This window comes from Nomascus leucogenys, chromosome 5, assembly GCF_006542625.1.
Source record: "Nomascus leucogenys isolate Asia chromosome 5, Asia_NLE_v1, whole genome shotgun sequence".
Taxonomy (NCBI): Eukaryota; Metazoa; Chordata; class Mammalia; order Primates; family Hylobatidae; genus Nomascus; species Nomascus leucogenys.
In genome coordinates, this window is record NC_044385.1 from 83,633,815 (window position 1) to 83,649,508 (window position 15,694).

The window sequence follows — 15,694 nt, forward strand, 5'->3', positions numbered from 1 at the left end:
TTGAATTAAGAATGTGAATGAGAGCAGTTATAAGTCATACAAAAAAGATAAAACACTAGTCCATCTTTATTATCACTTTCATTGTGGTATATTAAGGATTCCATACAAACTTACCTTCCCATAGTTTCACGGCAAGACGCTTGATTGTTTTAATTATTATTTGAAGCTTTGTGTGACCTTGTTGTTATATTAATGAATTTTTTTATTTTTGTGAGAGGCCAATGACTTGCCTCATATTGTAATCTTGGTTGATTAAATCAGGAATTCCTGACTTAAAGAAGTAAGTTTATAGATAGGGATTGACTGTTATTTGGCATGGTATGCATAGAATGCATTTATCATTTTAGAAAACAATACAAATGTTTTGGTGCTGTGTCATAAACCAAAGTATAGAGTAAGATACAGGATTATTAAAAGCAGATATATCAGAAAAACAGTTACTATTTTAATATTGATGCATACCTTGAAAAAATATTAACAATCTTTCACTTTTTAGTGTTGGCAGATGCACGGGTAGTAATTATTAGCTACGTTTCCAGGTTCCGACCTTCTTAGGAAAGCTGCTATTTATCCCTAGATGGTAATAAGGATGGAAATAAGAGAACCATCCTATTAAACAAATCCCACTCACAGGACATTTTAAGGATCCTTGGCAGAAGTCTGTTCTACGGTGTGGCTCTGATATCAGATGTGCCAATACCAACAAATGAAGCACTATGCCTGAGTGGAGAGAAACTAGAAAAGACAAAGAATACATTTATAGAGACTTTTTTTTTCCTTCTGATTTTGAGCAATAGACTTTCCACGATTTTTTATAATCAAGACAATTACATAGTAATTTGGGTTAGAATGCGTGCCCAGTTCCCCATCTCAAAACCCAATTTGTTACCACCTGTGGCTATTTCTATTAAAAAAAAAAAAAGAAACATAATTACTATGAGTCTCAGCAGTCTTAGAGTAAATTTTGCAATTACAATACCTCCCTTGGGCAGATGTGTGAAAATGGCAGATTAATTCTTGCCAGGATCTTTCTGGTCCTCGTGCATTTTTAGGTTTGGTGTCGCCTGCTTATTAGAATGCCTGTTTTGCTCTGGTTAAAGGTTATGTCAGTTTTTCCATAGTAAATCTCTAGAAATAAAGATCCACAAATTAGCCATTAAATTTTGCCTTAGGTGAAAAGTTGACATGTAATGTCTCAGGAAAGGAGTAGATAATATTTTCCATCACGCTCCTTGGTTGCCTGGTTAAGTTTGAAGTAAAAGGGAATAAGACCATTTGGCAATGTTGAGAAAGCACGACTTAGCCTAGTAGGTAATAAGAAAAGTGTGGTAAAATAATATCTAACCCAGTAGCAGCCATGGAAGTGATCCCAAAGCTACATGTTGCCTAGGGATTTTAAAGTGCAATAAAAAATATATTAATACTGGGTGGATAACAGGAAATTTAACACCCAACTCATTTCCATTCATTTCTTTTTGTAGTTGTTGTGTGTACTCTTTTCTTAATAAAGATCTAATTGATCTACACACAAAATAATGAATGATATTAAGTCTGTAAAGTGTTAAACCTCTGGATCAGTGTTTTAACTCTCTATGAGTAAGATTAAGTTATTTTTTCTCAAAGCAGTCTAGATAGTAGAATACTTGAAACCAGAAGCCGCATCCATCGTGATTGTCACTGTAGTTGAAATAATACAGCAGTCTCTGACGTGTAGTATACACTTAAAAAAATATGAATTCTTTGTGAAGAAACTGAGACTTCTATAGTTAAGTCATTTTCGACAATCACCCATCAGATATATGCTGGAATTTGGATTCAAATCTAGATGTGACTAAGGCTAAAGTCTAAGATATTAATATAAATATGCTAAAATATTGATCTGCTGGTAAATAATTTATTTGAATGTGGCATATTTTGATATTTTTTAAATTTATAGTTACCACTTTTGTAATTGTTATTATGAAAATTTGTATATAATTTTATTAATATTACAACTTCATAGAGAAAGACAGGTGATCAAGTTTCACAATTATGAGCATCAAGCTCTCACAGTATTTGTTTATATTATATATAATTGTATATGGTATATATAATACATACACACACACTTATATAAATGGTACATCAAGAGGAAATTGTGTTGATTGTAGCATATCTTTCTATCTTTTGTCCCACTCCTTGGTCTAGTTTATGTGGTATTAAGAGTGATGCACTTCTGATATTATGTCTATTTTTTAAGGCTTTAAGGATTACCCAACCCCAGTAAGTTATTAAGAAACTAATATGATCATTTTGTCTATATATTAATGAATTTTTAAGCTGTCTTTATTTGTGGAAATGCTCCATAAAGTATAAATATTTATTTTCTATATGATAATTTTAATGAAATGAGATTATATCTAAACCATAAACAGTTATTTTGGGATTACATTTATTTTTATTTTTGATATATAACTTTACTATTTAATCGCTTGAGCACAGATCATCTACCATGTGATAATCAGAAGATAAAATTATCAAGTGTACGTAATAAGCCAACTCACAACATTTTTCTCAAAATTTCAGAATCTGTCACATATATGTGGTAATGAAATTTTTATGCAAATATTGAGTAAATGCAAGCTAAGCCTTCATATAAACAGCATGTTGTCCATTTCACTATTGTTATTAAAAAGACATCCACAATGTTCAGAGGTGTTTAATCTATAATTATTAATTCAATGAATAAATAATAAAATAACTTTAAAAGCTATTAATTGAAATCGTTTACTGGTTTTTCATTTTTTTATTTGTGCAAATTTATGGGGCACGTGTGAAGTTTTATTATTCAGTACTTTTAAGCTATACTGAGAGTTAGTTACGTTTGTCTGAATTTTACATTTTAAAATCCGTATCAAACCATAAGGAGGTTTTACAGAATAAAAGTTTTAGGCAGAACGAGTTTTCAAACATATTAAAAATTCAATAATAATAATAAAATAAAATAAAAATAAAAAAATTCAATTATCCCCATTAGTCAGAGTAGCTGAAATAAAAAGTGAAGGAAAAATAGAAAGAAGCATAGAAATGTAATTTAAAAATGTTTAGAATTCATTTTCAACCTTCGTAGACAAGAGAATTTTTCCGAAAGATTAAGCTGACAGTATTAAATTTCATATAAGATTATCCCACAAATAAGAAGTTCTCAATGCAGAATTTATATCCACATTTGTCTAGGCATTATATTAATAGTTCAAGTCCATCTGTTAATTCACCCTGAAATATTTGGCATTTTTGAAAATAAGGTACATTAGCAATCAGTGCTACTCAATCTTGATCGGGGGGGATGTCAAAATAAGTCTTGGTTACATGTTACTACAAGAAGCCCTGTGTGCCAGGAACAGGTTTTCTCTTAGACACCATCAACCAGAAACTGGGCCTGTAATATTCCATAATCTATTTGTATTTTACTCTTTCTGTGACTTTTTCTTAAACTATCATACATGCTTTCTTTTAAAAAATACAGCTTGGACATATGCTGGCAGTGCAACTTCCAAATAATGCTGGTAAAAACCTGAACGTTTCATAAATACACCAGTTGGCAAGCACTTTTTAGTCCTTATATCAAACCTTATAATCTAAAAGCATATGTCATTTGTTAAAAAGACTTTGAAAAGTCATTTAAACATTTATTTTAAAAGTATTGTCCAAAATACATGATTGTGAGTGAAAGAAAAGGAAATAAATTATTATTTATGTCTTATGCTGACCTGTTCTATTATTTTTATCCTTGCCTCTGGTCTCTTTTCTGTGACATCCCAGCAGAAAATATGCTTTTCACAGGGTTACTTTAGTACCTTGTATATTTACATCTAGTGTACTTTTTAAAAATATTCAAATAAATATATTGATAAGGCATGGTGGTATTTATCACCAGATTAATATTTAACCATATGTACATTTGGGCCTGGGCTCTGTATAGTTGACTTTACATAGTGAATATACACAGGGGTGGATTGGATTGAGTAGTAGTATGTTTCTCATTTTAAAAATGCGTTTAATAGACAAGAAACTTTTATTAGCTAAAATAAAAAGCTTCCTCAATTTCCTTTAATTTAGGCTTGAGTATATATTTTAAGATGTAAAATGTTGATTTTTCTTTTATATAAAAGCAATAAAATAAACTTCTCCACATGATTTCCTCTTGTGGTTCTTCAGGCAAGAGTGTGCTCTAATAAGATACAGTCGAGATAAAATTCTCCATCTGCTACTCCTGAAGAATAGAATGCTAATCTTTTTAACCTCTTGGTAAATCTTTCTATACTTATGACTATGCAAGTCAGTGTAAGCTAATGTATCAGTTCATCATATAAGGAAAGAAACTTTATAGTTAAACTTAGTCAACAAATTTCTTAAAATTATTTTTATTTGAAATTTTCCATTGAGTCTCAGTGAACTTAAACTTGACATTTATGTTAAATATCCATTATTTAACTAGAGAAATCAAATCGCCAAGGAGACATCTGTTATTTAATGATACTACAGTTTGGATTTTTTTGTTTGAAAGTGTGGGATGGTGATAGAAAGGCTCTAGGGGTGAGGGAAGGAAAGGAGCTGTGGTTCAATATCCCCAGGTAATATAAATAATTGGAAAGTGGAGATACCTTTTCAGTTGGTTAATTGTAATAAGCCTATTATCTTTTTAGAGCATTAAGGTAGAATCAACATGTTGGAAAACAGATAAAAGGTGCATGAAAGCATTTAAAATTCAATCATTAGGTTTCATTGCACCCATCTGCTCCCAGGAAATATAATTGGAAATTTTATTCATTGACCTTTAGCTGCCGTTTTGGACAACAGTTTCAAAGTCTGTATTTTCAAGTTGGACATTTGAAGTTAATTAGATAAGAGCCATACTCAGTGCATTTTTAAAACCCAATTATTTGTTGGAACAAAATTTGAAAAAAATAAAAGCTTAATGGGCAAGTGTGTATTTGACAAAGAGTCAAAATAGTTATTTAATCTTGGATCTGCTTAAAAGCAACTAATGTTCAACTTCATTAAGATTTCTGTTAACTAGAGGGACTGCTCAAGTTTTTATTGTTTTTTTATGTGCAAATTCCTACCTCGCATTAATTATTTTCTGGACTCATATTACCTTAGAGTTATACTTACAACATTCAATTCACTAAAATCACATACCATGATATAAGGAAAAAAAAATCAATGAAACTATTTAGTATTTCAGGTGGTTATCTTGAGTTTTAAAATGTTGGGCACTCCCAATTCCTTTTAGCAGTATAAGTATAATACCACATAATCTTTCTAGAATATTTTTATGTCTCTACTCAGAAGGATGATGTATGATAAAACTGTGTGTCTAATATAGGAAGTACATTATGTAAATTGATCAAGACTTCTTGCCAGCATTCGTGTATTGCTCTGCTTACTGAAGTTCATGTACCTTGGAAAAGAGTCATGATTAGACAGGTGTTTCTTCATCCTATGAGATCAAATTTCTGAAATATTTATATAGTGATGAGCCAGAGGTACACAGCTTAACCTTGTAATCCCATTTCACAGCTTTCCCAAATACTTGGAAACTTGTTAAGTATGAAGCTGATTATTTTGGCAGCATATCTCCATTAATAGGATTCAGATATTCCTTATTTACAAGCCAGTGCTGTTAATATAATCTAGTATATTAAATCAACAAGGAAATGGAAAAAGGAGAATCCGTCCAAGGGCAAATTGACAGGGAAGCTTTTCCTACAGCTTTTTAATTTGTTTTTTATTGACTCCATAATATCAGAAAACACATAACAAATGTGAATAATGTACATGTTTTGGATACCATGCTACAGCTATTTTGGTGTGAAGTAGTTAGTGCTCAGATCCCTTGTACTTCTATCATAACTTTGATATAAGCCACATAAGACCATGCATCTCTGTTCTTTACAAATATCCCTTTCAGCATCATCTCAATGGCAAAGCTTACTGTCATTTGACATAAAATTATTTTAAATGCACTCATCTTTTTTTAATGAACAGAAGCAATACAGAATAATGTAATAATGTGTCATGATTTTCATTATGCTTATTTATTAGTTCTGCAATAATAGAAGGAGAGCGTATTGCTACGCTTTCAGCTTGAGCTATTCATGCACTGTGCTACTGGATGCACCATTTTATATTTGTGATATTTTGTCCTCCCAAGAAAAGGGGCATCAAGATCCTTAAATCAAATTAGACTAGGGGAAGAGTTTCATACTTCGTCTTTTTTATAATAAGTATATAGCTTTTATAAATTACCTAACTCTACTTGAATAAACTTACACACCTTCAGAGAGAGGAATACCCTATTTTCCAAGCTGTATGTGACAACCTGATTTATGTGGTTTGAAAAGAAGGAAGAGGAAAGCAGGCTATCAGAAGAGAGAACAACTCTTCCTTTTTTATCTGTTGGAGAAAATTATGTACTTTGTGTTTTATATTTACACGAATGTGTCTAACACACCAATAAGAAGGTGACATAGCTTTTTTAGTTATGTAACAAAACAAAACATAGAATTAAGTAACTTGTAAAAAAAAAAAAAAGAGTTTTTCAAGCCCAGATGAGATGTAAACATTTGAGATTTCTGGACCCTTGATTGTGTGTGTGTGTGTGTGTAATAACAGATATTCCAGAGATGGAGCTACTCCACTGAGACCATGTGCCTGTAGGCCTGTGTAGCTGAGATTCAGGCACGGCTGGTCTAGTGCCTTTTTGATTTCAACTAGTCTGTCATTGAACTGGAATCTGTAGTGACCCTCCAGGGATGAATTGCTTATGTTTGACTGCAGGGCCAGTTACTCCTCTTCTGTTTGATTTTTAGCAAGTCAATAGTTTCCCTACAAAAAGATACTTTACTCCTGGGAAAAACAACTATTACAAACTCCTGATATTCAGATATCCATGTTTTTATATTAAAATAATTTCAAGTTGTTTTTGAATATGTTATGTGTCTTTGAGTTTAATTTTCACTCTTCTCAAAATTATGACTATATTTTTCCCAATTTTAAGAAAAATTCTTATATATTGCAAATATTCTACTAAAATAAATATCTAAAACAGTGTCTAGTGTATAGTAAGAAGTCATTACATAATTGTGGACTGAAAATGGAGAAAGTTGCACTTATAGAGTTCAATTGCCTGTAATTCACTACTCAGAGGGAACTCTTGTTAACTTTTTGTTGAGTAAATCTGCAATTCTTCCTTTCCAATTCTAAAATTCAAAAGACTCAGGCCTGAACTGATTTAACATTACTTATAATCTTTACTTATTCTACCTAGTGTGAATATCAACATTTTTCACTGCAGAGATATTGATATGTTTAATATTGAGATGTTCCGCTAGTCCCCATTGGAATGGATAATACATGACATATACCTCAAAATATCATTCTAAAATATGAAAGAGGATGGGCTTACAAAATGAAAAAAAGGATTGTGAACCTATATCTCTTTCTACTTCTTCATGCCTGTGCACATGCACACAAACACACAACTATATGTTTTATAAAAAGTTGTATATACTAAACACAGCATAGTAAACTGCATTTTCCTTAAAATTATATACATTTCATGAAAAATTATATACTATTTCATTTTTTCATGTCAATAATGTAGTTTCACATTATCTTAATAATGAAATTCTAGGCTAATCAATGGATATATTAAAATTCAGTTACTCTCTGATAGATAGGTGGTTTAATTGAGGTTTTTTTTTTTTTTTTGAGACCGGGTCTCACTTTGTCACCCTGGCAGGAATGCAGTGGCACGATCTTGGCTCATTGCAATCCTTTCACATTGGCCTCCCAAGCAGCTGTGACTACAGGCATGTGCCACCAGGCCTAGCTAACTTTTGTATTTTTTTTAGAGCTGGAGTTCTGCCGGGTTGCCCAGACTGGTCTCAAACTCCAGGGCTCAAGCGATCCACCCGCCTCAGCCTGTCAAAGTTCTGGGATTACAAGTGTGAACCACAATGCCTGGGATTCTATTTTGAAAATTCCTGACTCAAAAAAATATATATTAGCTATGCAGTCCAGGGGAAGTTGCTTAATCTTTTTAAATTTTGTTTCTGATTTCTTATAAGGCATAATGTTTACTATCTATAGGGCTGTTGTAAGAATTAAAGATAAAATGTAATTATTTGTATAAAGATATGATAAATACTAAATACATATTAACACATATTATTATTGTTGTTAAAAGCAAATTACATAAAACATTGTGGTGCAGTTAAACTTTAGGGTACTGATTTGCAAACATATTCTCTATAAAAACAAGATTTCACCTGGCCTAAATATAAGCAGTTGCATAAGAATAGAGTTTTATTCAAGAACACTTACGACTATAAAAAGGTAATTTTGCTGGAGTACTAATTAATTTTATTACAAATTTCATTTTGCACCCTCTAAACCAGGCTTGGTCACTTTCGGTTAATTTTTGTTAGATGATTTTAAAAGTGACAAACTTATGGTAGAGGATTTTCCAAAATCGGTTTCTAGATACTTTAAATTTCTTAAAATAACAAAGTAAACTCTAAAGTAGAAAGATGTTAAGTCTTCTGTATAAATTGTGATTTCTTTTTTATGGAGAGAGGCCTTGTAGGAAGGAAAGCTTGTACCAAGGAGAAAATGAAGAGAAGTTTCTACAAAAGAACTGTTGTAGGATAGTGAATATTAGAAATTTGGATGCGTACAATTGCTTCTGATTCCATTTATACTTCTTTTCTTATAAGAAAATTGAAATACAGAGATTTCATTCACGTATTTACAGCCAGCTGGGAATACAGAACTAATGTCATCTGATTCAAAGTTTAGAGTTCTTGCTCTTATACCACTGGGATCTCATGATTGGCATGCATTTATCATATTGAGGTATCTATAGAGTTTGAGAAACTTATATAGTATAAATAACTGCTGCTATAAAGTACTGCAACTTGGTTCCTAGATTGCAGGTCACATTAGAGGAGAATTCTTTAAGGCTTCTACATATTAAACATTAAAAACTATGCTGTGACCTATGTATAGCACATTGCCACAGGGTCTTTCAAATAGGAACTTGGCAGTAGTTTCAAGAGGTTCTCTAGCTTTGTCCTGTGTAGTAAAAGTATTCACAAATTTTGGATACTATAGAGCAGCCCAGGATTCTCTTGGATTTAATCTTAGATTTAATGTTAAATTTATTTAATTTTATTAAATTTATTTACTTAAATCAATTCTCAGATTTAATCATAGAACTGGCTCTGATTATTATTTTATTCTAGTCAAAATAGTCCAGTAGATTTCATTCCTTTTATTTGTATTTAATCTAATTCAGAACTGAATAGTTAGGAAGAAAGCCATTCCAGGGAGTATGACCTCGTATTAGAAACTGTAGGGAGTGTTAATTAGAATGAGAATAATAAATCTGTAAAATAGATGTGACAATGATAAATAGAATAGAATAGAAAGCACAATACACAGAAAAGCTAGATGAATCATACAGTACTTGAAAGAGTGCAAAATTTGAGTGAAAAGAAACTTGTTCATATTACTTACTCATATTGAAACCTCCACTAGCCTTTCATAAATTCCATAGGACTTAGTTTCCCCATTCACAAAAAAGAAATAATTATAATGGACCTATAGAGGTGAAGTTAAGAGGAAAGAGATTTGAAGGTGTTGTAATACAGTGGTGAGATCATCCTATAAAATAGGTGAGGAAGTATGCAATACAAAGGAGTAAGTTCTGGGTATAAGGGTGAATTCTTTGAAGTAAACAAGAGCTGAAGAGCAATGTTGCTGGAAAGAACTGGTATTTACTCTTATACTAAGTACACTCTAGAGGAATTTATAATATGCTTTAGGAAGCTTCACGTGTCAAAGTGCATTTTGTTTTCAGGTGTTCCCATGGCAGTACTGTTTCCGCAGTTTTAAGTAGTTTGGAATTGAATATAAACACAGTGCAAATCACCTAACACTGCAATCCACTTAAAAGAAATAGGAACAGTTTTTCAATCAGGTGCTTTCCACATGTACATCCTGTGAGGGAGGTCTGTGTCCTACAGAGAAAGAAAATGATTTGTGTTTTTTCTAAACTATGACCTAATTAAGCATAGTGCATACATAAAAATTCATCTTTAATATTTTATCTACAGGAATGTACAGAGTAAAAATGTTAATTATGTGGTTAAGAACCTAGACCTAGATTTTCTAAGTGAGGAGTCAAGAACTTTTTCTGTTAAGGGCCAGATAGTAAATATTTTAAAGTTTGTGGTTCATGAAAGTCTCTGTCACAAATACTTTACTCTGCCATTGAAGCAAGAAGGCAGCCATAGAAAACATGCAAATAAATGGGACATGGCTGAGTTCTAGTAAAACTTTATTTTCAAAAACAGATAATGGGCCATGAGACAAGTAAAGCATGACTATTATCGATATTTCTTAAGTTTTTTTTTCATTTGTGTGTGTGTGCCTGTAAAAATTGCACCATGTAGATTATAAAAAGTTTCTAACAAAATCAAAATGATTGTTATTTTAAAACTAGATATAAAAGAATGCAGACCTATTGTCTCATGTAATGATTGTCATTAAGATTGCTTGTATCACTAGAGGAGAAAATTCTTGAAATTAAAATCTTTTATTATTATTATTATACTCTAAGTTTTAGGGTACATGTGCACAGTGTGCAGGTTTGTTACATATATATACATGTGCCATATTGGTGTGCTGCACCCATTAATTCGTCATTTAGCATTAGGTATATCTCCAGCAAAGAAAAAATTGGAGATGCTTGAATTTGATATTATGTGACAGTCTGATAAAGAGTACAGAAATTTCACTTCATCTTGTGCCAATGTTTAATTAAAAGTATATTAACACTAGTAAAGACACTTTATTTTAATTTGAGGTATAAATGTCTACCTAAAATAGACTATTTCCATTGAGTCATACGTTTTAAATGTGGTATATATTCTTATATTTCAGAGAGAAAATGATAAATATCATAGAAATCTAATACTCATTAATTTGATTAATTATTATTTTTTTCCTCAAATTTGGGAGTATCTTTTCCTATGTGATGGTCATATCAGAGGTTGTCTTTCATTATGTTTTTGGATGGAATTGGTAAATTATCTTTGAAGCCTATGTAGAAGGTTGGGGATTTCAAAATTTACCCAAACTATTTATTAATTATTATAAAATATGTTGGTTGATTAGCTAGTGGACTGACTTGTTGTTTATAATTATAAAAAAGTAAAAATTCTTTATGCCTATCCAGAGTTAAAAGAAAAACAATAGGCGTTGTGTCAGTCCATTTCATCTTGAACTTCTTTTGTTTTATTTTGTTTTTTCTATTAGGAGCTAAAATGCACCTACAAAGGTGACAGCTTGAAAGAATAATGCAAAACAGAGAGAAAACTAAATTTGTTGATATTTTTAATTTCATTTGTCAAATGTAACATTATCTAAATAATAATTGATTTATCTTCTAATTGATGATTTAATATTTTGAGATGTAAGAATGGTGAATTTTGTTTACCAAAATTATTGTATTCATAAAGTTTCTTATTTTAGTGCATTGTGAAAAAATAAATTGATGGAAATATATAACAGACTTGTAGTCTGTTATATGTCTGGATCACCTTTTAAATTAATTATTTTGTTTGTGTGTGGGAATTTTACATAATGATGGGAAAAAAGTAACATATTAAATTTCTTTTGCATTTAAAAAAGTAGGTATTCATAGGTGCCTAGTTTGACAATTTATATGAGTATAATGATGGTAAGTAATCATATGATTAAACCTACTGCATGAAGTAGAATATTTGATAATAAATGGCCATGATTGCCTTTTAATGTTATCGATCAAAGAAAAGTCTCGTTATCAGAGTTATATATAAAGCTCAGCACATTAAAACAATAACATGAAGGTACAGAAATGTAGAAGTACAGATTCTTTCAAAGAACCATCTTGGTATTAAGCGGAATAGTAGTTCTAGTTTTATTTATTATGTAATAGTAATTGTAAAAAAAAATTTTCAAGGAAAGTTACATTAATTTCTCATCAACTTATTTCCAAAAATATTGGAATGGTTCATTATTTTTCTCTATTATCTCAGAGAGGCAGTACAGCAACCAACTGGTGCTGGCAGGCTCTGGCAAGTGTCATTGTTCTATAATAAATTGGGTATATGATGGACAAATCTATGAAAGTCACTTAGCTACAGTTTCTTTGTTTGAAAAAAAAATGTAAACAATGCCTCCACTTTATCTCCTAGGGCAATTGAGAAGAATGAATAATAAACATCACTACAGTAATACTATTTTGTAGATCCTAATACAAGACACTGTACTCCAAATCTCCCAGTGCAGAATTTAATTAGTGACATTATAGACATGCATTTAGACTCAATGCATTATAGTTTCCAAGCATGTCCATAGTAGCTAAATAAATTAGGTTAAAAACCAGCTTGATCATAAAATTTTAATTTGTAAAAATGTATTTTTGCTTATTAGCAGGTTTCTTAAATTTAATTATATCTAATTTTAAGAAAATGTATCTACCGTAAGACTCAGAATTCTTAGCGATAGTAAGTAATATCACCAATTTATCTTCCTTTCTTTATTCTCTTCCTTTGTCTTTATATACCGAGAATATTAGAAGAAGCTATTTCAGAAATGTAATGAATTTTCACTGGCCACATATAACCTTTGAATTCTTCGTCCTGGAGGCCCTATTACAGAGAATCCAGTTTTAGATATTTCTTTCAGTGGGAAAAGTCTTCAGTATTCTTAATAGAGATGGAAAAAGAGCATGGGAGGAAGAAAGCAGAGGAATGTCTCCAGAGATAAGTCTGGCTGAGAGATAGCAAAAAACAGAAAAGAAAAGAACTTCAAATTTACTCCTACACTGCCACTGGAATAAAAAGGGAAGACTAAGTTTTGAATAGGGCTGAGATGAAGAGGCTGACAACACTGAAGAGAATGGGTGATTTGAGGATGTTGGAGTTAGCAGTCTTTAAGTGTGTTTTAATTTCTGTCTTCATGGCACATCCAGTATTTAGTGGCATCTCAGTTGGCCCTGGGATTCGCAATACAGCAAATATATAAAGGGAATGTATGGCAGTCTCTATTTTATGTGCTTTCATAGATAACAAATAGGGCTTGTCTTACCTTTTGATAATCTCAGTTTTCTTTGTTCTTGTCAAAGATAACTTTTTTCAAGATTCATAAATTACATAATTAAATGCTGGCACATCAGTTATTATTAAAGTTATCAATGTCATTTCAAAGAGTTAGCATTTGCAAGAGATCTTAATATATACCCAGATTACTTTAAGAAAAAAATCTAAGTCATCCTCACTGAGCAGCAGGCTTAAAATTCTTACTTACAGGATGTGGCTGTTCCTGTCCTCTCATTTTTAATTTAAAGGAATGCTGGGTTTTGCTCAATATTGTAAGAATACCCAATGTTTTTATTATGCCTTTAGTAGCAAAACACAAATGTCAACCACACTATACTTGTATAAAATGTATTATTTTGAAAACCACTGATAAATACAGTTATTGCCATACTTCATGCACTTTAAAAATTCCACAGCCATGGGTGCTGTCAGATAACTTTATAAGTGGTGGCTTAAAATGCTGTTGCCTACTTCAGCAATGTAGAAAGAACCACACCATATATTCTGTGGAAGGCAAAGCTATCAGAAGCAATGTCGGTATGAAAAGGCTTAAAGTGAATTATTCACCTCTTAACACTCCCTTGTGTTCAGTCTACTGCAAATAGAATGCTTGTTATCAATGTGAAAAGCAGTGGCTTTGAATTAAGGCAAAAATTTGTTTTGTTTCGTTTTCAACGCAATGGTATCAAGGTAGACAAACTTCTGTCCCTAATTCAATGGTATTTTTCAAAATTTTATGTCTCTGTACCCCTGGATTAGGAAAACACTGAAAATATAAATTTTACTGAATTTATAATTATACAATTTAACACCATATCTAGAATCATTTATTTTTAGACAAAATGTTGTTCTGTTCACTACACATCCAACCCCAAATTAGATTTTAAGAGATGAGTTGCTCTCTTAATGACTTCAAAAAGTCAAAGACATACTTACATTTATTCTAGATTAATACACCTAGAATTAAAAATGTCTTCATGTTTATATTTCAAACAGTGGAAGATCACTTTGTATTTGAAATACTTATCTTTATAATATATTTGAAATGTATAAAAATAATGTTGACACAAACATATAAATCTTATACAAATAATGCAAAAAATAAATTTAAGTATTATCTATTTAGATTATTGAGGCAAATGTTCCTAGACCTTGCTGAAAAAATGCTACATCTTTTCTTCCTTAGCCTCTAATCTGCTGCCAGTCCCATCCAGTGTATTTTTACTTTGAAATACTACAGCTTTTATTTTTAGACGTTTCGTTTGAATCTTTTTGATATCTTCTATTTCTCTCAGGATCAAAATTAACGTGAGGCAAGGGAGGTAGTTAAGGCACAAGATTTAAGGAGACACTCTCCATGTCCTGCTTTTACATTCCTGAACATATTTTTAATATTTCTGATCGATTTTTAAAGGTCCTATTAGTTAATCCTATCATCACTCATCCATGGTATTAAGGGGGATAGTAGTTCTAGTTTTATTTATTATGTAATAGTAATTGTAAAAAAAATTTTCAAGGAAAGTTACATTAATTTCTCATCAACTTATTTCCAAAAATATTGGAATGGTTCATTATTTTTCTCCATTATCTCAGAGAGGCAGTACAGCAACCAACTGGTGCTGCCAGGCTCTGGCAAGTGTCACTGTTCTGTAATAAATTGGGTATATGATAGACAAATCTATGAAAGTCACCTAGCTACAGTTTCTTTGTTTGAAAAAAAAATGTAAACAATGCCTCCACTTTATCTCCTAGGGCAATTGAGAAGAATGAATAATAAACATCACTACAGTAATACTGTTTTGTAGATCCTAATACAAGACACTGTACTCCAAATCTCCCAGTGCAGAATTTAATTAGTGACATTATAGACATGCATTTAGACTCAATGCATTATAGTTTCCAAGCATGTCCATAGTAGCTAAATAAATTAGGCTAAAAACCAGCTTGATCATAAAATTTTAATTTGTAAAAATGTATTTTTGCTTATTAGCAGGTTTCTTAAATTTAATTATATCTAATTTTAAGAAAATGTATCTACCGTAAGACTCCATGAGTCTGTTTGTATTGATTTTTCTCCCAGGTCTAGGTTATATTTTCCTGGCTTATTGCATGCCCTGTAATTCCTGATTGAATCTTGGATATTGTGAATTTTACATTGTTGATGCTGGATTTGGTACTGCCTATGTTCTGAGCTAAATGTACATCTGTGAAATGAATGCATCCATTGGGCTGAGTAGTAGACTCTGACTTAAAGGTCTCCAGTTTGGCAAAGAGATAGAGAAAGCCAAGAGGACTTCAGGAATGCTAACAGGGGTTTTTTGTTTGTTTGTTTTGTTTTGTTTTGAGGCGGATTCTTGCTCTATCGCCCAGGCTGGAGTGCAATGGTGCAATCTCTACTCACCTCAACCTCCGCCTCCTGGGTGCAAGCGATTCCCCTGCCTCAGCCTCCATCTCTACTAAAATTACAAAAGAATGCTAGCAGTTTATAATCCATTGCCTCC

General features: G+C 31.6%; 1 protein-coding gene across 2 annotated transcripts in view; it reads left to right on the forward strand.

The window, feature by feature from the left end:
• PCDH17 (protocadherin 17) overlaps positions 1–15,694 on the forward strand; it is a 100,311-nt gene that overhangs the window by 13,461 nt on the left and 71,156 nt on the right. The window lies entirely within an intron of this gene.